The sequence below is a fragment of the Sus scrofa genome, chromosome 1 (genome assembly GCF_054392235.1).
Source record: "Sus scrofa isolate SSC_HxYL_T2T_F1_AM1 chromosome 1, Sscrofa_HxYL_maternal_Yorkshire_Landrace_v2.0, whole genome shotgun sequence".
Classification (NCBI taxonomy): Eukaryota; Metazoa; Chordata; class Mammalia; order Artiodactyla; family Suidae; genus Sus; species Sus scrofa.
In genome coordinates this window covers 275414757-275438439 of record NC_139383.1, presented here as the reverse complement: position 1 = coordinate 275438439, position 23683 = coordinate 275414757, and the positions used below count along the sequence as shown (strand labels likewise).

Sequence of the window (23683 nt, the reverse complement as noted above, 5' to 3'; positions counted from 1 at the left end):
AATTCATCAAAATCACCATGTTTTGTAATTTAAATCAGGAGAGTGAATAGACAACCCATGGAAAGTTAGAAAATATATGTGAATAATATAGTTGATAAAATATTTGTATAAGAATACACGAAGAATTCTTACACTTCAACAAAGAGACTAACCCAATTTTAAAATGTGCAAAGTATTTAGAGATATTTTCCAAATGAAAAAAAATGCAATTGGCCAATTATCACTTGAACAATACTCAAAATCATTAATCATCAAGGAATACAATTCAAAATCACAGTGAGATATCACTTCACTTCCACTAGGATGGTTAATTTTGTAAATAAATATTTAATAGACAATATTAAAATGTTAGCAGGGAATGAGAGGAAGGTGGGCCCTTCTCTATCAGTAGTAAGAACTTGAAATAAAGTAGCCAATTTGGAAAACATGGGCAGTTTCTCAAAAATTCAAACATAGAACTACCATACCACCCAGCAATTCCATTCCTAGGTATATAACTAAGAAAATCTATATCCACATAAAATCCTATAGATGAATGTTCATAGCAGCACTATTAATAATAACCAAAGAGCAGAAACCACCTGAAAAAGCATACAATTATTTAAAATTTTCTTTTAATTGTAGTATCAGTTCAGGCCCTCAATAAACAAATGCCAAAACCTAGTTAGGGAGAAAATATATTGGGGAAGATGCTTATGAAGATAAAGAGGATAGGAAAGACGCCCCCCTCACAAGCCCCTCCATTCACATAAAGCATAATTCAGTTGCCATGGAGGAGAGGGGCAGAAAACCCAGCAGTCTTCTCAAACTAGCCCCTGAAAAAAGAGCCAGCCACCATCCCCCTGCCCCAGAATGGTAGGGGGCAGTTTTCATAAGCAAGGGAACTTACACATAAGGCTTGTCTTGGTAGCCAAAACCAGCTCTTCACCCCTGATGGCCAGGATCTTGAAAGCTTTTACAAAGGCCCTCAGTGGGTTCAGATATGCATGTTGTCCAGAGAGTCTCAGCAACACACTGTTCCTTCAAGGCTGCCTCCTCAAAAATGGCTCCCAGCCTGGGATCACAGAGCAGAATGTACATTTCAAGGACACAGGTGGGGTCAAGTTGCCTTCAATCAGTCAAGTCCAAATTGCATGTCAATCAGCAGTCACCTCTTCACTGTCCTATCTGTAACCTCTCCAGATTTAATTGAACAGGACCCTATGCAGTCTTCCTGAGAAAAGCCTCCCTCCCCTGCTCCACCCGATGTCCTCAGCCTGCTGTTGGTTTGTAGACAAATATTAGCCTCCTAGGCCTCAATTCCAAAGAATACATTTAATCAGAGAAGTGAGAAAATATAGAAAGAAAGGTAAACAATCAATCCAGACAAAAAAGAATAATTTAGCCACCAAAAAAGTCGAGGATTTTAGTCCCTCCTAAAGGGCTAAAGGTAATATTCTGAGCCATATCCTTTGAGCTGTTTGGCAGACATTAAAACCCCTACCAGGTGGGAAAAGTTAACTGCTTGCTAACCACAAGCACATGGACTGGGTGGAAACTGAAGGCTGATGATGTTGACTCCCGATTATCTCACCACCAACCAATCAGTGGAATGTCTGACAGCTGATCATGCACCTGAAACCCTCTACATTTCTGTCTTTAAAAACCTTTCCCTAAAATGTTTGTTCTGTTTTGTTTTTAGGGCCACATCCTGGCATATGGAAGTTACCAGGCTAGGGGCTGAATGGGAGCTGTAGCTTCTGGCCTATGCCAGAGCCACTAAAATGTAGGATCCAAGCTGGGTCTGTGACCTACACAACAGTTCACAGCAACACAAGATTTTTAACCCACTGAGTGAGGCCAGAGAGTGAACCTGCATCCTCATGGTTATGAGTCAGATTGGATTCTGCTGAGACATGATGGGAACTCCCCAGCCACTGGGTATTTTGACCATCAACCACTTTGGCACCTGCAACACATGCTGCACTTTTCTTCACCACAACCCAGGGTCAGGAGAGGCTTTACTGCCCACAAGTGTACAAACTGAAATTTGGCTCTGTGACACCAACACTCTTAGTGACCAGCTCCTATGATCTTGCATGTCTCCCTCTTCTTCAATGTGCCCTGAATGGTTAGCAAGGGGTGTCACTGGCTTGGAGGTGGCTCATTTGGTGGCTGTCTGGCTGCATTTGGAGGCAGGGGTCACAGAAACAATGTAGGCTCATGCAAAACAACAACAACACCATTTAGGATAATGATTTCCAAAATAAGTAACAAATATTTCCATGATCTGAATCACTTATTAAGTCCCCTAGGCTGGGGACTCAGGATAATCATGTGTGCCCTCATGTGATTTAATAAAATGATACATTCATAGCCTCATAGGTATGAACACACAATACACTGTTTGGATAATAGCACAAGTGCCTCCTTGCAAGGCAGTGATAATACTGTCCAGGCCATCCTTTTTTTTAAGGGCTGCAGGCCAGGAATATGCCACAGCAGTGACAAAGAATGTTGCTTAACCTGATGAACTGCTGAGAAACTTCCCCAGTCAGCAGTTTGATGGGTTGTGTGTATACTGTGATTGACATAAACAGTATACTCATGCCTGATGTTATTGATTGCATGTGCCCCATTCCAGGTTTCTGGATCATGACTGTTAATAACAAATGTATAAATAATGGTCTTAAAGAGAAAGACAAATACCCTATGATATCACTTCTATGTGGAACCTAAAACATGACATAAGTGAACACATCTACAAAACAGAAACAGACTCACAGACATAGAGAACAGATTTTTGGTTGCTGAGGGGGAAGTGTGTGTAGGAGAGGTGGATTGGGAGTTTGGGATTAACAGATCCAAGTAATTATACATAAAATAGATAAATAATAAAGTCCTACTGTATAGCACAGGGAACTATGTTCAATATCCTCTGATAAACTGATGAAAAAAAAGAATATGTAAGAGGATGTTTATATATGCATAACTGAATCATTTTGCTGTACAGTAGGAATGAACACAACATTGGAGTTCCCACTGTAGCTCATCAGGTTACTAACCCGTCTAGTTTCCACAAGGATTCAGATTCAATCCTTATCCTTAATTGCATTGCTGTGGCTGTGGTGTAGGCTGGCAGCTACATCTCAGATAAGAGCCCTGGCCTGGAAACTTCCATATGCCACATATGTGATGGGTGCAGTCCTAAAAAGACAAAAAAAAGGAAAAAAAAAAGGAAGAGGCTGGGCATTCAAGGCAAGAGGAAAATGTGAATTGTTAGGAGACCCCCCAGGAAGAACTTGTGTTGTGTAAAAGGTCATAAAGTATAAGAAAAATATGGAGTCCCAAGAATGGATTGGAGACTGGGGTGGGGGTGGGGAGAATGGGTGGAGAAAAGGAGCACAGGGGACACCTTTAAACAAGCAGCATGACTGTTGTCCCCACATAGAGCTTAGGACCCACCCAGCCAAAATTTTTTAAAATATCCAGTCTCCAAACCTTGCATCATCCTGGGCTTTCCATTACTACCAGCTGTCATGGAGTCCCCGAAGGCTGAGGAGAGGTAGACTATGTTGAGTTAAGGACATCAGAGTGGGGAAGAGAGACCCTCCCCTCAGGGTCCAAGGAGAATACAATCCCTAGTTCCTATGTCTGGAGTGGGTCATATCCCTGCCACTTCTCCTTGGCATCATCGCCCCATGGCTGGACTGAAGCTGCTATGTGGGAAGAATGCCTCACCCACCTGCACCTTCTAGGTATGTCCTACCAACCCCCTAAACCTGCACCATCACTGTGACAGCAGGCTGAGACATATCAAACATCTGTGTGTTGAGGGGGGATGAGCTAAGAACAAGGGCTCCTTAGGAAATGGAGAGGCTACATCTTGATAAATACCAGGAGTCCATCCTCAACACACTGAAAAGTGTTCATGAGTATAGCAGGGAATGGGAAGAGATGTGGAGTCAAAACAAAGTCATCAGCAGAGAGAAATGAGCTAGCAGGAGGAGGTTGAGAACCCTCCATAAAGCTATAATCTTAAGATGTCAGAGCTGGGGGAGTCCTCATTGTGGCTTCATAGGTTAAGAACTATACATGGAGTTCATGAGGGTGTGGGTTTGATCCCCAGCCTCACTCAGTGGTTAAGGATCCTGCATAGCCATTAGCTGCAGCATATGTCACAGATGCAGTTCAGATCCAATGTTACTGTGGCTGTGTCATAGGCCAGCAGCTACAACTCTGTTTCAACCCCAGCCTGGGACTTCCATATGCTGCAGGTGCAACCTTAAAAAGAAAAAAAAAAAAGGAAAAAATACATCAGAACCTGGAATGCTGTCCAATACAACCTAGGCTTTGCATACCCTAAGTGTGTTCCCCAAACCATTAGCATCAGTGTCTCCTGGGAGTTAGTAAGAAATGCAGAATCTCAGGCCCCTCCCTATCCCTCTGAGGAAGACCCTGCATTTAACAAGCTGCCTAGGTGCATTAAAGATTGAGAATATCTGACACTCAGGGTCCCAAATAAGGTTACATATCAGAATCATCTGGAATATTTTCTTACAAGTACAAATTTCTGAGCCCTGCTCTAGATGGATTGAATCAGAGTTTTTGACCACTGTGTAGGGCCATAGCGTTTTTCGTAAAGCTGTACCAGTAATTACAGTAATAGAGGTCCACAGAGAAGACTGGAAACCTCTGATATGGCCCAATCTGCTTCATCTGAAGATGAGAAGATTGAGGCAAGAGAGTGGCAATACTAACTTGATAATCTTTTAAACAGATATAATTAAGGACTCTACCTAGAGACAAAGAAAATTGGATTTGGAGCCAGATCTGAGTTCAAGCCCCAACTCCATACCTTCATAGCTGTGTATCTTTATCTCTTTCCTTCTATGGAATTCCATCTCCTTTCCTTTGAAGAAAGAAATGAATGTCCCTGAATTCCAGGATTACTCCCCATGGGCAGTAAGGCCACAGAGAGGAATTAATGGAGAATTCTCTGTATGTTTTCTTTACACACACACACACACTCCATAGTAACTTCTTAACGTATGTTTTGGAATTCTTGCATCCCAAAATTTCAAAGTAATTTCAAAGACTTGAAGTCTCATGGTCCCCATTTTACAGATACTCCCTCCTCACTTTGTGATGGTAAGTAGTGTTTGCTGCCATGGGAATAGATGGAAAAATACAAGGGCTTTTCTACCAGCTGGGTTCTGGATGCAGAACTTCAGCCAGCAAGGTGTTTCCATTCAAGGAGAATATGTTGTTGGGTGGAGCTGGAGTTCCACAGCTTTCTACCCCCACACATTGTCTGACTTCTAGCAGTGATCCCCAACAAGGAGGAGGAGAATAACCCTAAAATTCATTTTTTTTCTAAAATTCTGTATCATGAAGAGTACAAGAAAGAATTAGGCATGGTCACAAATGTTCAGTTATATGAGGGAGAACATCACTTAGGTAATTATAAAATGATGAAGTAGGGTGATAAGAGAGCCCAGTGAGTTGGGTTCCAGAATGAGTGGTTGGATGTTCAGATCAAGTCTCCTGGGAAAAGATGATGACCCCTGAGCTGAGTCTTAAAAGATAAGAAGGAAGGTCCTTGGTAGACTAACAATTAAGGAATTGTGTTGTCACAGTTGTGGCTCAAGCTACTACTGTGGCATGGTTCTCCTGGGCAGGAAACTTCTGCATTCCACAGATGTGGCCAAAAAGAAAAAAGAAAAACAGATAAGAAGGATCAGCTATGAAAAGGCAGACGAGGCAAAGCTGATAAATCCCTTGTTAGTCAATTCATTTGCCAATATGTTCTCCCATTCTGTAAGTTATATTTTTGTTTTGTTTAGGGTTTCCTTTGTTATGCAGAAACTCTTAAGTTTAATTAAGTCCCATTTGTTTACTTTTGATGTTATTGCCATTAATCTAAGGGGTGGATCTGAGAAGATGTTGCTGTGGTTTATGTCAGAGAGTGTTTTGCCTATGTTTTCCTCTAAGAGTTTCATAGTATCTGGTCTTATATCTAGGTCTTTAATCCATTTGGAGTTTATTTTTCTGTAGGGTGTTAGGGAGTATTCTAATTTTATTCTTTTACATGTGTCTGTTCAGTTTTCCCAGCACCACTTTTTGAACATGCTGTCTTTTCTCCATTGTATATTCTTGCCTCCTTTGTAATAGATTAGTTGACTCTAAGTATGTGGGGTTTAATTCTGGGCATTCTATACTGTTCCACTGATCTACATTTATGTGTTTGTGCCAGTGCTATATGGTTTTGATGATTGTTGCTTTGTAGTCTGAAGTCAGGGATCCTGATTCCTCCAGCTCCATTTTTTCTTTTTCAGGATGTCTTTGGCTATTCTGGGTCTTTTGTGCTTCCAAAGAAACATTAAAATATTTTGTTAAAGTTCTGTGAAAAAATGTCTTGGTAGTTTGATAGGGATTGCATTGAATTTATAGATTGCCTTGGGTAGTATAGTCATTTTGATAGTATTGACTGTTCCACTCCAAGATCATGGTATGTCTTTCCAATTATTTGTGTCATATTTGATTTATTTCATCTGTGTTTTATGGACTTCTCATGTAGACTGTTTTCAACACAAACATCTAATTTAGGAGGAAAAATTTTAGTCTTCCCATTTCTCCAAAGAAGATATACAGATGGCCAACAAACACATGAAAAAATGCTCAACATCGCTGATTATAAGAGAAATGCAAATCAAAACTACCATGAGATACCACCTCACACCAGTCAGAATGGCCATCATTAATAAATCCACAAATAACAAGTGCTGGAGGGGCTGTGGAGAAAAGGGAACCCTCCTGCACTGTTGGTGGGAATGTAAACTGGTAGATCCACTATGGAGAACAGTTTGGAGATACCTTAGAAATCTATACATAGAACTTCCATATGACCCCGCAATCCCACTCTTGGGCATCTATCCGGACAAAGCTCTACTTAAAAGAGACACATGCACCCGCATGTTCATTGCAGCACTATTCACAATAGCCAGGACATGGAAACAATCCAAATGTCCATCGACAGAGGATTGGATTCGGAAGATGTGGTATATATACACGATGGAATACTACTCAGCCATAAAAAAGGATGACATAATGCCATTTGCAGCAACATGGATGGAACTAGAGAATCTCATCCTGAGTGAAATGAGCCAGAAAGACAAAGACAAATACCATATGACATCACTTATAACTGGAATCTAATATCCAGCACAAATGAACATCTCCTCAGAAAAGAAAATCAATCATGGACTTGGAGAAGAGACTTGTGGTTGCCTGATGGGAGGGGGAGGGAGTGGGAGGGATCGGGAGCTTGGGCTTATCAGACACAACTTAGAATAGATTTACAAGGAGATCCCGCTGAATAGCATTGAGAACTATGTCTAGATACTCATGTTGCAACAGAAGAAATGGTGGGGGAAAAACTGTAATTGTAATGTATACATATAAGGATAACCTGACCCCCTTGCTGTACAGTGGGAAAATAAAATTAAAAAAAAAAATAAATAAATAAATCCAAAATCTGGAAAAAAAAAAAAAAAAAAAAATTTTAGTCTTCCTGGAAATGGGGATATTTGGTAATTGGATGACTACTGTGTGCTCCCCTATTGTGAAAAGCACAATCAAATTAAAGTTTATTTAGGTTTAGCAAACCATCAAAAGTACTTCATTAACATAATACTGCATTGACAAGTTGAACATTTTGGACTTCACTAAAATGAAACATTAGAATCTTAACTGAATATTTGTAGATTTGGAAGGCAAGAAGCTAAGACATAGAGGCAACACAAATGTCCATTAACAGATGAATGATATGAAGATGTGTTACATCTATATAGTAGAATAATACTCAGCCAAAAAAGAAAGAAATAATACCATTTGTAGCAACATGGATGGAGCTATGGATTATCATACTAAATGAAGTAAGCCAGAGAGTGAAAACATATCATATAATTATCAGCTATATTTGGTATATATATATATATATATATATATATATATATATATACACACAAAATCTTATGGGGAATTTCCATTTTAATGCAATGGAAATGAATTCAACTATTATCTTTGAGGATGCAGGTTTGATACCTGACCTTGCTCAGTGGGCCGGGGAACCAGCGTTGCCCTGAGCTGTGGTATATTTGCAAGAGCAGATCAGACCAAGCATTGCTGTGGCTGTGGTGTATCCAAGCAGTTGTAGCTCTGATTTGACCCCTAACCTGGGAAGTTTCATTTGCCATGAGTGTGGCCATAAAACAAAAAATAAATAAATAAATAAATAAATAAATAAACATACAAGTGAACTTACAGACAAAACTGAAGTAGAGACACAGAAAAAGAAAACTTATGGTTACCTAAGGGGAAAGGGGGAATGGACAAATTATGAGTTTGAGATAAAAATATATGCACTGCTGTATATAAAATAGATAACTAACAAGGACCAATTGTATAACATATAGAACTATACTCAATAGTTGGTAATAACATATAAGGGAAAACAACCTAATATATATATGATACTTAAGTACATTGCACAACATTGTAAACCAACAGCAATTCTAAATAATTTAATTAATTAATCAAATAATTTAAAAAGCAATGCCCAAGAATACATGACCATAATACAATTTAAAATATATATGTATTTCATAAAACCTGTAATAGCCAAATGTAATAATGTAAAAAGTTGAAAAATAAATGTAAACATACTTACACATATACACAAAGGAGTTTGGTATTTTGAAGACAACAAATTAAATGTTTGTAGTGGGTAATTTTGGATTATGGAAGACTAAATGGATGAGAGATATGACTAAAGGGAAAGAGATTGATCCAATAACAATGACAACTTCAAGGATAATGAGGTTAAGTGCTAGAGACATGGGTACTCAACACACAAATTAATAAGGCTTTTCTAACAAGGGCAGTGAGTGAAATGGGAACATGTTTAGGCAATTATCAAGTGGCTAAAAGGTTATTGTTTCTTAAAAGACTCACTAGAGCTAATGTCATATATATATTTTTCAGACTGTAAATGTAAGGGTTCAGCATGGGGGTGACCACTGCATACAGCACGGAAGCAATGAGGAGGGAAAGCACAGTGCCATCACTGTCCCAAGAACAGAGACATCATGGAGAGGTGGGAGCCACAGGTAGACAAGGCTTTTCAGATCCCTGTAGTCAATGGGACTCTCAGGATGCAGAGTGCAATGTGATCACAAAAGACCAGGAAGTCACTCAATGGAAAAATGAGAACTGCAGCCCCTGCAGTAAAGGTGACCAGCTCATTGAGAGATGTGTCTAAGCAGGACAGAAAGATCACAGAAGAATTGGGGGATGATGTTTTCAGCACAGAAGGAGAGTTGAGCCAGGAGGAGGATGAGGATCAGGGCACAGGCACAGGAGAGGAGTCAGGATCCAGCCAACAAACAAAGACACAGCTCCTCCCTCATGATGGCATAATGTAGAAGGTGACAAGTGGCCACATGCCTCTCATAGGCTATCACTACAAGAAGAATCTTATTAATGCAACCAAAAATGTGACAAATATAATATCTGTGCTACACACTATCTATGGGGATTCAGTTGATCCTGAGTGTTCATATTAATGAGCATCTTAGGGACAGTGACAGAGGAAAATGTGATGTACATGAGGGCCAAGTGGCTGAGGAAGAAGTAAATGGGGGTGTGGAGGCAAGGTCCCAGCTTGATGAGCAGAGTGATGAGTATGTTGCTCAGCACCATGGTCAGGTACATGCCCAGGAACAGGGCAAAGAACAGTCCCTGTTGCTATGGCCAGATTGGGAGCCCCAGGAGGAGGAACTTAGACACAGTGCTCTGTTTCTCACTCCTCATGCTCCTTTCCTGTCTGCTGGCATGAACATAGTGTGAGAGAGGAAGAAATAATCACATTATAATTTACAGCAGCCAGATAAATAGGAGGCTTTTCTACTGATGAACATGACAAGGTTTTTCTGCATTGCCATGTCCCTACAAATATCCTTTAAAGTGGATGGTATTATCATGTGAAATGAGAGAACTTACTATCAGATAAGAGAGTTGGATACAGAAGAGAAATTGGCTCAGTGACATTTTTCCATCATCTAGGAGAGGGTTAGTTTCTTAGTCATTATTTGCAGCTACATATAATTTATAAAGAAAAAAAGGACCTAGGAGAGGGATGTAAAATTAAATTTACAGGGGATTTCCCATTGTGGCACAGTGGAGATGAATCTGACTAGGGACCATGGGGTTGCAGGTTTGATCCCTGGCCTCTCTTAGTGGGTTGGGGATGAGGCATTGCCATGAGCTGTGGTGTGGGTCACAGGTGCAGTTGGGATCTGAAGTTGCTGTGGCTGTGGGGTGGTATAACGGCAAAAGCTCTGATTAGACCCCTAACCTGGGAGCCTCCATATGTCCTGGGTGTGGCACTAAAAAGACAAAAGACAAAAAAATTTAAATCTACATAATTTACATTTTGCTCCTGTACATTTAGAAACAAAAGTCTTGACATTCATATTGTTAAATATTGATATTTTTGAAATATAAAAGTCATTAATATGCCATATTCACAGGATGTTTTGATGACATATAGTCATGAAATAAGAGTTTTAACTAAGGAACAATCACATCTCCCTTGGGTAAAAAGGCAGCTGCAAGCCTTTTCAGCTATGCTCACCTCATACCACCTTTCTTGTAATAATGTAGCAACTATGTGCCCAACATTCAAGCCAGCAACCATGCTAATCATGTACCCAGAATTGCTTATAAGTTCTCCTTCTGTAACCTTGCTTGCTTGGTTTCTTAGGGAGGAACACTGTCTGCTCATGGAAGGGGGGAATTCTGGGATGCTTACATGGGAAAATCAAGACCTTAAATAATGTTGCTGAGAACAAAGACCTGGTGCTTAGACTCTGGAGGTGACTCCTCTGGGCCTGCATCATTGCTGAATAAACCTTGCTTTTCCATATCTCTGACTGCCATTTGTCTCCTGCTGCCATGGTTTTTGTGGTTTCTGCAACATTTTTGTGCATTGGCTGGGAAGCTGGCAACATAGCTGGCCTCTTGTGCCACCATTGTAGGGGAACAGGGGGAGGACATGGTTGCCGGCCCAGTGACAGGTGGATAGCATGCACTGGCCATTTTGCCAGATCCAGACCCTCACTTGGCTTTGCTGTCCTTGGCTCACACTGCTTCCCTAATGGACTCAGAATGAGAGTGGAAACAGGTTCCAAGAGAGGATGTCAGACTGGTGAGTGCCCTGGAGACATCTGCCTGAGTAAGAAAACACCATATGGCAGAAGAAGAGACTGATCACCTCTCAGTGACCAAAAGGTCACTCAGGTCAGGATTTGTTCCCTTGTGATCAGTTCTGGTGTGGGTGTGTGATTGACTGGAGAGAATGAGAGCCCATGCTCCACTGTCTTCCAACTTTGGAGCCAGAGTGAGTCCTAACCTGCAGTTCTATGGTAACCATCATATGGCTTATGGTGGCCTTCTTCAGAGAGATCCTGATGTTGGGGTTTATACAGTCCCACCTATGCTAAGAGGCACCTGAAATATCTCCTCCAGGGGAGTGGTCAGGTGGATGAAGCAACTGTTACCTGAGGCCTTTTCCTTGCTATTTGTCTTGCATCACTGTCACAGGGTGGGACTTCACACAATAGGTGAATCAGCTTACAAACCCCCTGTCTTAGAGTGTATGGTTAACAATTTTAAGAAAGGATTTTCTAGAGATTATGGTGTTAAACTGAGTCCTGGAAAATTGTGTACCCTCTGTACACTAGAATGGCCCACCTTTGGTGTTGGATGGCCTCCAGAAGGACCTTAGATGTGTTCATGGTTTGAGCAGTATATAATGTTATAACGGGAGACCCTGGACATCCATATAAATTTCCATATATTAATCAATGGTTGGAAACTGCCCATTTGAGGTCCCCATGGATTCAGTTCTGCACCACAGGCCAGGGACAGTGTATGGTGCTAGTGGCCAAGTCCAAGAAGAAAACCTTGTCTCAAAAAAAAAGGTACTACCTAATTTCAAGGGGAAACTAAGGACTCGCCCTCTATGCCACCTCATTATGTGCTGCCAGCCCCACCTCTAGGAGCTGAAGGTCCCCAGATGCCAGATAGCCTACCACCTTATGTTTCTCCTTCTCCTCCTGCTCCTGAAGTTCCCAAGGCAATATCACACCCACAGCCAGATTCACCAGAACCAATGAGCAGGTGTCTCCAGTCAGCCCAGGGAGAAGCTGATCCAGCATTGCAAATGCCCTTATGGGAGACCATAGCAAATCACCCCTGATGGGACCATACAAAAGGGGGGATGGTTTTTTTATTACCAGCCCTTTTCCACTGCTGATCTCCTTAACTGGAAACACCATACTCCCTCATATTATGAAAAGCCTCAGGCACTGATTGATCTCTTAGAACTCATTTTCCAGACACACTGCCCCACCTGAATAGACTGACAGCAACTGCTTTTTACTCTGTTTGACAATGAAGAGTGCTGTCAAATTGTAACAGAAGCCCAGAAATGGCTTCAGGCCAATGCAGGGTGTCAAGCAGACTTGGCAAACTGGATAAGGGAAGACTTCCCAGAAGAAAACCCTCACCGGGACTATGACACAGAAGAAGGCAAATGTAACCAAGAGAGGTACCGCCACGCTTTCCTACAGGGGGAAAATCTGGGGCTAAAAGGCCTACTAATATAGCTAAGACCAGTGAGATACTACAAGAGCCAAATGAAAGCCCAGACAAATTCTATGAGAGACTATTTGAGGCTTTACGCATCTGCACCCCTTTTGATCCAGAAGTTCCCCAAAACCACTGGATGATAAATGCTGCCTTTGTGGGACAAGCACAATCAGATATCCATAAAAAGCTACAGAAATTAAAAGGATTTGCAGTAAAGAATGCTACTGAACTTTTGGAAATAGCCAACAAGGTTTTTCTTATCCAAGACCACGTGGTCTGGCATGATGCAGAAAAGAGAATGAAACAAAAAGTGACACATCTGGTGGCTGCCATATCAAACCCAGTGCCCCCAGTGGGACCACCCCATAGGGGACAAGGCCCAGGGCCAGGGGAAAAGAGTCACCTGGATCATGATCAATGATGGCCTCCCTGCCTCTGAACACTGGCAGCTACCCACCTTGTTAGTGAGAAAGGCTGACAAGTTGACTCTGGGACAAAAATCTCAACATTCAAGTCCTGCACTCAGTTGCAACCCTAATGGATACTAGGGGCCACCACTGGCTCACACATGCTCAAATGACTCAATAGCAAGGGTTGCTATGTGAAAATCCATGGGTAAACCTGGAGGTTGTACGAACTCTGAACCCAGCCACTTTTCTGCCAGATGAAGAAGAGCCCCCAGACCATAACTGTTTAGAGGTACTAGATGAGGTGTTTTCTAGCAGGCCTGACTTGACTTATAAACCACTCCAAAATCCTGACCTGGTTTTATATGCTGATGGCACCAGCTTTATGGAGGATGGAAAAAGGATGGCAGGATATGCTGTGGTATCTAACTTAGAAGTGATAAAAGCAGAGGTGCTTCCTCAAGGCTGGTCAGCACAGAGAGCAGAATTATGGGCCTTAATTAGAGCATTGGAGCTCAGCTGAGGCCAGTGAGTTGATGTCTATACTGACTCATGGTATGCCTTTGCAACTTTACATGTCCACAGAGCTTTATATAAAGAAAGAGGACTCCTCACTGCTGAAGGAAAAAATGATTAAAAATCAAGATGAAATCTTAAGGCTCCTAGAGGCAGTATGGGGATCTAAAGAAGTTGCATTTACCCACTGTAAAGACCACCAAAAGGGAGATGACACAGTGACAAAAGGAAACCATAGTGCTGATGCAGCTGACAGACAGGCAGCATGGGGACAACAGCCAGGACCCAGAAGTGCCAGCTGTCCCCAAATATTTTCCAGAGGGAAAAAAATGGATAAGGGAGGAAGGAGGAACCAAAACTAAGAGGGGATGGTGGGTAACATGGGACCACTGGGATTATGTTCCAGAACAGCTGGCCTACAAACTAGTCCACCAACAACATGAGCTAACCATGAGTTTGCCCACATAGGCAAAACTGCCTTAGAGATCTTACTGGGACAGTACTATCTCATTGCACATCTTCCCACACTCTGCTCCTCTGTTTCCCAAAGATGCATAACCTGTTTGCAAGATAATGCTCACCAGGGCCCCAGCAGACCAGCAGGGACACAACACTGTGAACTGTCCCCATTTGAGGATATGGAAGTGGACTTTAATGAAGTCACCCCAAGCAAGGGGTAAAATACTTACTAGTTTTTATCTGCACTTTTTCATGATGGGTAGAAGCCTTACCTACATGAAATGAAAAGGCAAGGGAAGTAACCAAGGCACTCCTGAGAGACATTATTCCCAGATACAGAATGCCTCCGACCACCAGGTCAGATGATGGACCGGCATTTGTGGCCAAGAAAGTACAACAGATATAAAAAGCCTTACAGACCTGATGGAAATTGCATTCTGCTTATTGGCCTCAAAGTTCAGGGAAAGTACAAAATATGAACTGGATCCTTAAACAGACACTGGCAAAGTTATGTCAGGAAAATGGCGTGCCCTGGGTAGACATGTTGCTGGTGGCCCTCCTAAAAGTGAAATGCTCACCCCAAGCAGGAATAGGGTTCTCACCATTTGAAATTTTATATGGGAGGCCGCCTCCACTGATCAATTTAAGAGAAAACACCAGGGAGTTGGGAGACTTGGAATTACATAAACAGTTACAAGGACTGTGGCTCACTATCTCTCAGATGCATAGATGGGTCACAGATAGAATACCTGTGTCCTTAGGCATAACGTTTCACCCCCACAAGCTGGGGGACCACGTGTGGATAAAGGACTGGAAAAAGGAGCCTTTGAGACAGGTATTGAAGGGTACCTACACTGTAATTCTAACCACCCCCACTGCTCTCAAAGTAACAGGAATAGATGTTTGGATCCATCATTCCAGAGTTAAACAGGCTGGCCCAGCTGATGACCATGGAGAGTGGGAGACTGCCCTCAATTCGGAGAGACCTTTATGCCTGACAATACAGAGGAGGAGACAATCATCTCAAAGCCCTGCTCTGACCACACAAGAAGCTGGTCAGTCAACTCATGGCCGAAGCTTGAGGAATTGGCTGCCTGGTAATGTAAACTGCCTTATCTTCCACAAGAGAATTTCTTACTGTTATATACTGTTATCTTATATCCAATATGTATGTTTAGTGCCTGTTGCTGTTAATATGGTCCCCCTTGGCTTTGCCAGGATCTATTTCCTCATGTGACCCACACATTCAAGTGACCTGATCAGATCAAGTGGTTACATGGACTTTGCTTTACTCCACTCATTTCTCCTGTTTGGGAGAAATTCAAGGAAGTTGCATTCATAACCAGGACCACTTATTCTATCTGTCAGCAGAGGGACCAATATTATTCCTTTGATCCACAATACTCACCAACTGAGGAATCATTAGAGGTCTGGTGCTCTCATAAATCGGGGTAACTAATTAATCAGACCCAAATTACCAACCCCAAGTTGCCAGTATCAGTAGTTTTTGAAGCCTGTGAAGCTACAAATGGGCCATGGAACACTACTATACCATGTGTAAGCTGATCATGGGAAAGAGAATATAGGATTAAGGATAAATATATATGCTGGGGGACCACCTGGAGTGGTTGTCAGGAATACACTTACTGGAGCTGCATATCCTGGGCAACCTGGGATAAGGGAGAAAGAAGAGCTGTCCTTAAAAATGGTTCAGCCCCTCGAGACTATCAGACTAAAACTTGTAACCCAGTTAATTTCACTATTTTCAATTCCAGTGAGCCCAAATGGAAGGAGGGTTTCAAAATAAGCATTCACATTAATGGAAGAGGCCTTGACCCTGGAGCTCTGCTGCCTTTCCAGAGAGTCATGCTTGCATACAAGCTGCCTCTCACAGGGTCTTTCATTCATTTTATGAAGAAATAAAAGCACCCCACCTCCCATTCTGGCCACAACTAAGAACTTGTTCTTATCCTCAGCAGAAAATGTTGCACAAACTCTCAAGGTCTCCTCTTGTTATTTATGTGGGGGAACAAACACAGAAGACCACTGGCCTTGGCAAGCCAGGAAAATGAACCCATCAGAGCTTCATAATGAGACTGCATATCCCCAACTCACTAGTGGGGTATGGCTCCTCAGAACTGCTATTATAGGGAGAAACTGTCTTGTGAGGCAGGGAGGATGGTTCAATATTTCAGCTGGAAGCACAACATGTTTAGGTGCCTAAGGTTTTATAATCTGACTGCCCAAAAGACTCAATAGTGGTCATACTCCAACCTCTCAGAACCCAAGTATAATCCCCTGTCTAACTTTTCCCACTTCCTACAGGCATGGGAGAATATTAGTACTAATATCCAATGGAAGGCACCAAAGGGATGATATTGCATTTGTGGGAAAATGGCATATTCCATACTCCTACCCCCCAATTGGGCCAGGACATGTGTACTGGGAACAATAAGACCTTCCTTCTTCCGGCTCCCACTGTCACTAGGGGAACAACTGGGAATTCCTATATATATATAGGGCACAGGGTACCCAGAGATACTGAAGGTCTCTCTAAACTGGAGACTGGAAAGATGATGAATGGCCCCCAGAATGAATAAGTCAATATTATGGGCCTGCCACCTGGGCATAAGATGGCTCTTGGGGATATCACATCCCTATCTAGGTGCTAAAGCACATCATCAGACAACAGGTGGTTTTGGAACTTGTAACAAATGACACTGCAAGGGCCTTGACTATTTTGGCCCCAAAATGACCCAAAATGTGCAATGCCATCTACCAAAATCACTTGACCATGGATTATTTACTTGCTTCTGAAGGAGGGATTTGTGGGAAATTTAACTTGAGTAATTGTTGTCTACAAATAGATGACACCAGAAAGGTGATAGAAGAAATTGCTGACCACATGACTACATTTGCCCATGTGCCTGTACAAATTTGGAAAGGATGGGATGCAGATAGCCTCTTTGGTAAATGGTTCTTTTGGTTGGGAGGAATGAAGACAATGGTCAGAATAATCATGGTCATACTCATGGTGTGCTTACTTATTCCATGTCTTATACCTCTCCTGGTAAATATTATAAAAGGTTTCATTAGAATCAGGGTTGAAAGAAAAACAGCATCCCACCTGCTACTTATCAGAGGTTACCAATGGGTAATGACTGATGATGATCTCTGAAGGGTGCAGATGCACCCTGAACATCAAGAGGGGGGAATGAAATAAGAGTTTTAACTAAGGAAAAAGCACCTCCCCCCTTGGGTAAAAAGGCAGCTGCAAGCCTTTTCAGCTATGCTCACCTCATACCACCCTTCTTGATGTAGCAACTATGTACCCTATGTCCAAGCCAGCATCCCTGCTAATCACTTACATAGCATTGCTTATAAGTTCTGCTTCTGTAAACTTGCTTGCTCAGTTTCTTAGGGAGGAACACTGCTCAGGGAAGGGGGAGGTCTGGGATGCTTACTTGGGAAACTCAAGACTTATAACGTATAAATGTTGCTGAGAACAAAGACCTGACACTCAAACTCTGGATGTGACTTATCTGGGCCTTCATCAATGCTGAATAAATTGCTTTTCCATATCTCTGAGTGCCATATGTCTCCTTCCGCTGACATGACTTTTTGTGGTTTCTGCAACAGTCTAATCAAAGTGGATCAAAAGTAAATATTCAAAGTGTACATTATATATAAAGGTTGAAGAAAAAAGAAGCATACCTCTTGCTTGGAGTCAAAGTGTCCTGGAGTTCAGTTTTGCAATATCTCTCCTTGAAAAACTAAACATATTACTGCCATGTATATATATATATATATATTTACTAGTACTCAAGTTTATCATTCTCCTACCTCTCCTGATTCAACAAAATTTCTATGCAATATCATAGGACAGAACATTATGGAAGATAATATGATAAAAAATATATAAATACACATATATATATTCACATATACATAATTATATATATATTTATATAATATGTATAATATATATAAAGGATATATATTTATGTCTGGGTCACTTCACTGTTCAGCAGAAATTGACAGAACAATGTAAATCAACTGTACTATAACAAAATATTATTATATATTTATGTGTGTATACATATATATACAAAAAATTCCAACATCTCATGGCCTCATCAACATGCACAATCTAAAATTAAAAGAGCTCTTATTGAGAAAGTTCAAAGAAAGAAGCCAAGAATTTCTCACCTATCCATGTTTAGGAGCTGGTAATAGAAGTGGCATAAGAAAGGCCTCACAGAAGTGCTGAGGATCTGTGTTCACATGTGCATGCACACACACACACACACACACACTCACACACACACACACACCCCACTACCACCAACACCACCCCTGCTTCTGATGAGAGATATGCTGTTCTGCTCTGAAATCTATTTTCAAGTGATCTAGCCATCAGGAGTATGGAGTGGCTTCTCACATTTACTGTAGGACACCCTGAAACCAGATTTAGCCACAATTCTGTGGTCCCAAACATCTCACTGGCATCAGAGAGAAAAGTCATGAGCCTGGGACTTACTCCTCAGTTAGTTCACCCCCTTCAGAAATGGAGAGGTGAAGACTACACTCTACCCACCAGGGAGAGGACCCAAGGGGGCAGGACACCAAGCTCTAGGTAAGAGACATGCATTAAACCTCTGTTAACTGCTCAGTTTTCCTCCTCCTGCCTCCAGGACACATGAACTAGGGCAGAGGTCACTAAACTGGGATGTTATGTAGTATCACCTGGGGAGCTTGGTAAAGATGCTGATTCCAGCTCCACACCTAATAGTGCTCATACATGAGACCTGGGTCCAGGTGATTCTCAGGCAGTTGGTTCTCAGACTGTGAGGCAACACTATTCTTAGGAAGACCATCAGGGAGATGCCCTGTGCATGGGAACCCAGAAGTAGATGTTGATAGACCTCCATCCTGACCCTTCCAACCAGATACATGTTCCCCTGACAAGTCATAGCCTGAGATGTGGAGAGGGATTTTTTTCTCTGAAGTGGAAATTTCTTTTTGATTTGCTGCTTTTAAATTTAATTCTGCTTCACAATGGAAATCCAAATAACAGAGACATAAAAACAAAGGATAAAGTCAAAGTATTTCACTCTTTGGTTATTCCTTTTTTTTTTAATCCTTCTACAATGGTTTTTATTCAGGAAAGTTTATATTTACATAAATGGAATTTATTTTATGTAGTGTTTTATAGCTTTCTTTTCCTATAATAATATTTGCATTTTTACTTCTATGCATATCAATACATAGAATACACAACCTTAATACATCAATCTAATTAAATTTTTAATTTTAAGTTGATCTCATGTTGAATTAGCACAGAGATTTTGTGAAACTTTATTAAAGATTATACCATGCCTTGAAATACCTTTTGTCAGTTCTCTAATAAGGTTACTTGAACATTTCCAGAGCATCCATTCTAACGAGCTCCATGTTTAGCTCCCTGGTTCCTGGCATTTGTTCCTTTGAAAACAGAAGAGCTTAACTTTAAAAAGTTCCAGGAAAGTACATGGGGAATAGAAGTCTATGTTGAAACCTTTGAAAAGAGAGGCAACAAGCCAGATTGTTTTCATTCACCTATGTGATCAACTAAGTCAGAGCTTATGGAATGAAATATATGCATACTAAAGGAAATTGCTGTCATAATATTCTACACATGTATCAAATGGCAAAATCCTTCAAAATATTTTGATTTCCATCTTCACATCCCAAGTAGACTATAGTTGGGGACATCATTATAGCCTTAAATGTCACTTCAGATGCTGGTCCCAGAAGAATTAGTCTCATATTTACATACAAAATTAGATAAACATATTGTATTTTGTATAGAGCAGATACACATATGCAAAGAGAAGAGAAAAAGACTGTGGTAAAGTAGCCTCAATTCCCATAATAACAATAATATGGCTTGTATTCAAGACACATGGTATATTATGGGCTGTGTCAAGAAACATGGCAAGTTAAATGAGGACTTTTAGAAATGAATAACATAAGAAAACAAAAGTTTTTCAGTGTCCTATCAGGAACTCAAGTGTTCTTTTGTAGGTAAAGTGCCTCTGAAATCACCTAGCACTTTATAACAAATGTACTTTTTTTGTTTTTTTTTACCAAGAATTTGCATATCTTATCTACTTTATTTTTAAAATTTTATTAGAGTATAGTTGACTGACAAATTTGCATTAGTTTCAGTCTATAGAAAGGTAAATCAATTATGCATATACATATAACCATCCAATAAATGTACTTTTTAGACAGTATCTATGAAAAATATTATTAGTTTAAAAATATTAAAATAGGTTCTTGTGTGACATTAGCAATGTTATAAGTCACACTGAAATTCCCCTTGGCTTAATGTAAACAAGAAGCTATCAATGGACATAAGACATATTTTTTCAAAGCTTTGGGGTTTTTTTTCCATTGAGCATATAGTCTGGTGTGATGAAATGAAGCATGATATGTAGTATCTGACATATCTATATCATATATGAAAGAGAAAAGAAAATCTGATATTTTAGGAAATATGCTCATATATTAGCGATTGCTAAAAGGAACTTCCTACAGCCAGAATTAGTCTGAAAATGTCAACATGAACTTTGGATTCTCTATTATCAAAAAAATTTTAGCATTCTCTTGTTTCATTCTACTCAATACCATAATTCATATGAGGTGTTTATAAATGTGCCTTCCACAGCTTCCATGCTTTAAATATTCTTTCCAGTGCTCTTCAAATAATAATTCACACACCTGCAGCATCAGCATTATGTGGGAGCTTGTTAGAAATGCAAATTGTTGAGCTCCAACAAGATCTATGGAATTAGAATTTATGGAGGTAGATTCCAGGGTTCTCTGTTTTAACAAAATATCCCAGAATTCCTTTGCAGGTTAAAGTTTGAGAAGCCCTTCATTCTTCATTTTCTTCATTTGGAAAAGCAAGAAGTTCATGAAGAACAGTCAGTGCTGAATATGCAGTGGCATTTGTAGGAAAGCAATGACTTTTTAGATACTACACACTATAATTTTGTTTTATGTACAAAGGATGCCAGCATGAAATATGCTTTCATACTGATGATGATTGGGGACTAAGCAATGTCAACTACACAGTGTTGGCAAAGGGGAAATCCCCAATGAGTCTTGATCTTCTACAGGGCCCTCCATCTTCAGAGTTGTTTTTGTAACATCATATACCATGGGCAGAGAGTAATAAGGTTCCTCTTGGAGTTCCTGCTTGTGGCTCAGTGGAAACAAACCCAGTGATCATCCTTGAGGATGCAGGTTTGATCTCTGACCCTGCTCTGAGGATTAAGGATGTGGTGATGCTGTGGCTGTGGTGTAGGCTGGCAGCTGCAGCTGCTATTCAACCCTTAGCCTGGGAACTTGCATATGCTACAAGTGTAGCCCTAAAAAGCTAAAAAAATATATCTTATTTAAGTGACAACTCAATAAGACCCATAAGCATGAGAAGAAGACCCTGTATTGTCTGCATAAAAGTGTAGTATAATGATATAGCTAATTCTATAGATTATGGGGTATGTTAAAGCCTGAATATAGGCCCAGAATATTTCACTTTCCAAATGTCTCCTCAAATAAAGAATAACCAACTGTACATTATTGTATTATGTATGTCCCCAAGTTGCAAAAATAAGTAATAAAATTAATTTAGCATTTGATAATCAAAAGTTATTTATGAAAGAGAACATTGTTAATAAGGGAGTGAAATTCTGATGAGAAAAACATTTACCAAGTATATTCAGCATGCCATCATTTGTCCTATGGCTTGGAGACACAAAAGTATTGAGATATATTCAAATGGAAACTCAAATATATGAGATGAACCCAAATGAGGTCCTGATTTAAGTACAAGTTGGATGTCATGGTGAGAAAAAAAAAATGTTGCTCTACTGAAGAGTTTCTCAAAGGCCCCTTTTATGTCCCTATTCCTAAGGCTGTAGATAAAGGGGTTGAACTTGGGTGTGACCACTGTGTACATGAGAGCCACAATGATTTCCTTGTCAATGAAACTGCTTAATGTTGGGAAGAGGTACTGCCCAAACATTGACCCACAAAACAGAGACACTACAGAGAGATGGGAGCCACATGGATACAAGGATTTACAGATATCCATGGTTGAAGGGATCCTCAGGATGGTAGCCCCAATGTACCCATAAGATACAAGGATACATATGAAGACAGAGTAATAACCACCACCCCTGCAGTGAACATGACCAGCTCATTGAGGACAATGTTTGAACAGGATACAAGATAATTTAAGTAGGGCAACAAGGTCACAGAAGAAATTACAGATGATGTTGTCAGCACAAAAGGACAACTGGATCAGGAGAAGGGTGAAGGGAAGGGAGGTGGTCCCAGACAGGAAACAGGTCACAGCCACTAGGAAGGCACACAGCTCCTCCTTCATGATGGTAGTATTGTGAAGGAGGAGACATATGGCAACATAGTGGTCATATGCCATTGATGTAATAGAGAAGCTGTCCAGGTCCATAAACAATAGGAAAAAATAATTCTGTGTTACACTTTCTGCATAGGGGACATATTAATCCTGAGGCTACATGTTCGTCAGCATCTTAGGGACAGTGAGAGATGAAAAGGAGACATCTGTGAGGGCCAAGTGGCTGAGGAAGAAGCACATGGGAGTGTGGAGGTGAGGGTCCATCCTGATGATCAGGATGAGGAGCAGGTTCCCCAGCACCATGGTCAGGTACATGCCCAGGAAAAGGGCAAAGAACACACTCTGCTGCTCTGGCTGGATGGGGAGACCCAAGAGGAGGAACTCAGTCATGCTGCTCTGTTTGTCCAAACTCATGATGCTTTTCTATGCTCAGATGAAAATTCTTGAGAATATTAAGGTCTGAATTGATTCAGTCAGATGAAAAATATATATGTTTTATTTTGGAAAGTGGTAAAATTAACCTGTTTCTCATATATTCCTCTTACAGTGACACATAAGGGAGTTAGAAAAAATATTAATGGGGGAAGATTAATAATAGACAAAAAAGGGTTACGTGATGGGAATACAATCATACTAGGAGAATTTAGCACCCCAGTTACATTAAAGGCCAGTTTATCTAGAAAAAAATCACTAAGGCAAAAAAAAAGATCCTAAATGACACAATAGAAAATTTAGATTTAATTGAAATTTTCAGGATTTTACATCCAAAAAAATCAGAATATACATTCTTCTCAAGTGAACATAGAACATTCTCAGGAATTGATCAACTCCCTGGGCACAAAGCTAACTTCAAAAAAATTTAAGTGTATAGGAATTATTTCAAGTATCTCCTCTGACCACAATGCCATGAAACTAGAAATCAACCACAGGAAAATAAATGAGAAAAAACCTACTACATGGAGAATAAAAAACCTGCTACTAAAGAAAAAATGGGTCATTGAGGATATCAAGAAGGAAGCTAAGAAATACCTCAAAACAAGTGATAATGAATATATGGCCACAGCAAATCTATGGAATGCCACAAAATGAGTGCTCAGAGGGAAATTTATAGCAATACAGGCTTTCCTCATAAAAGAAGAAAGATCTCAATTTGACAACTTAACCCACCACCTAAATGAGT

At 40.6% G+C, this 23683-nt stretch overlaps 1 pseudogene; it reads right to left on the bottom strand.

The window, feature by feature from the left end:
* Nucleotides 1-12062: 12062 nt before the first annotated feature.
* Nucleotides 12063-22917, bottom strand: LOC146407229 (olfactory receptor 1J2-like; annotated as a pseudogene).
* Nucleotides 22918-23683: the final 766 nt, after the last annotated feature.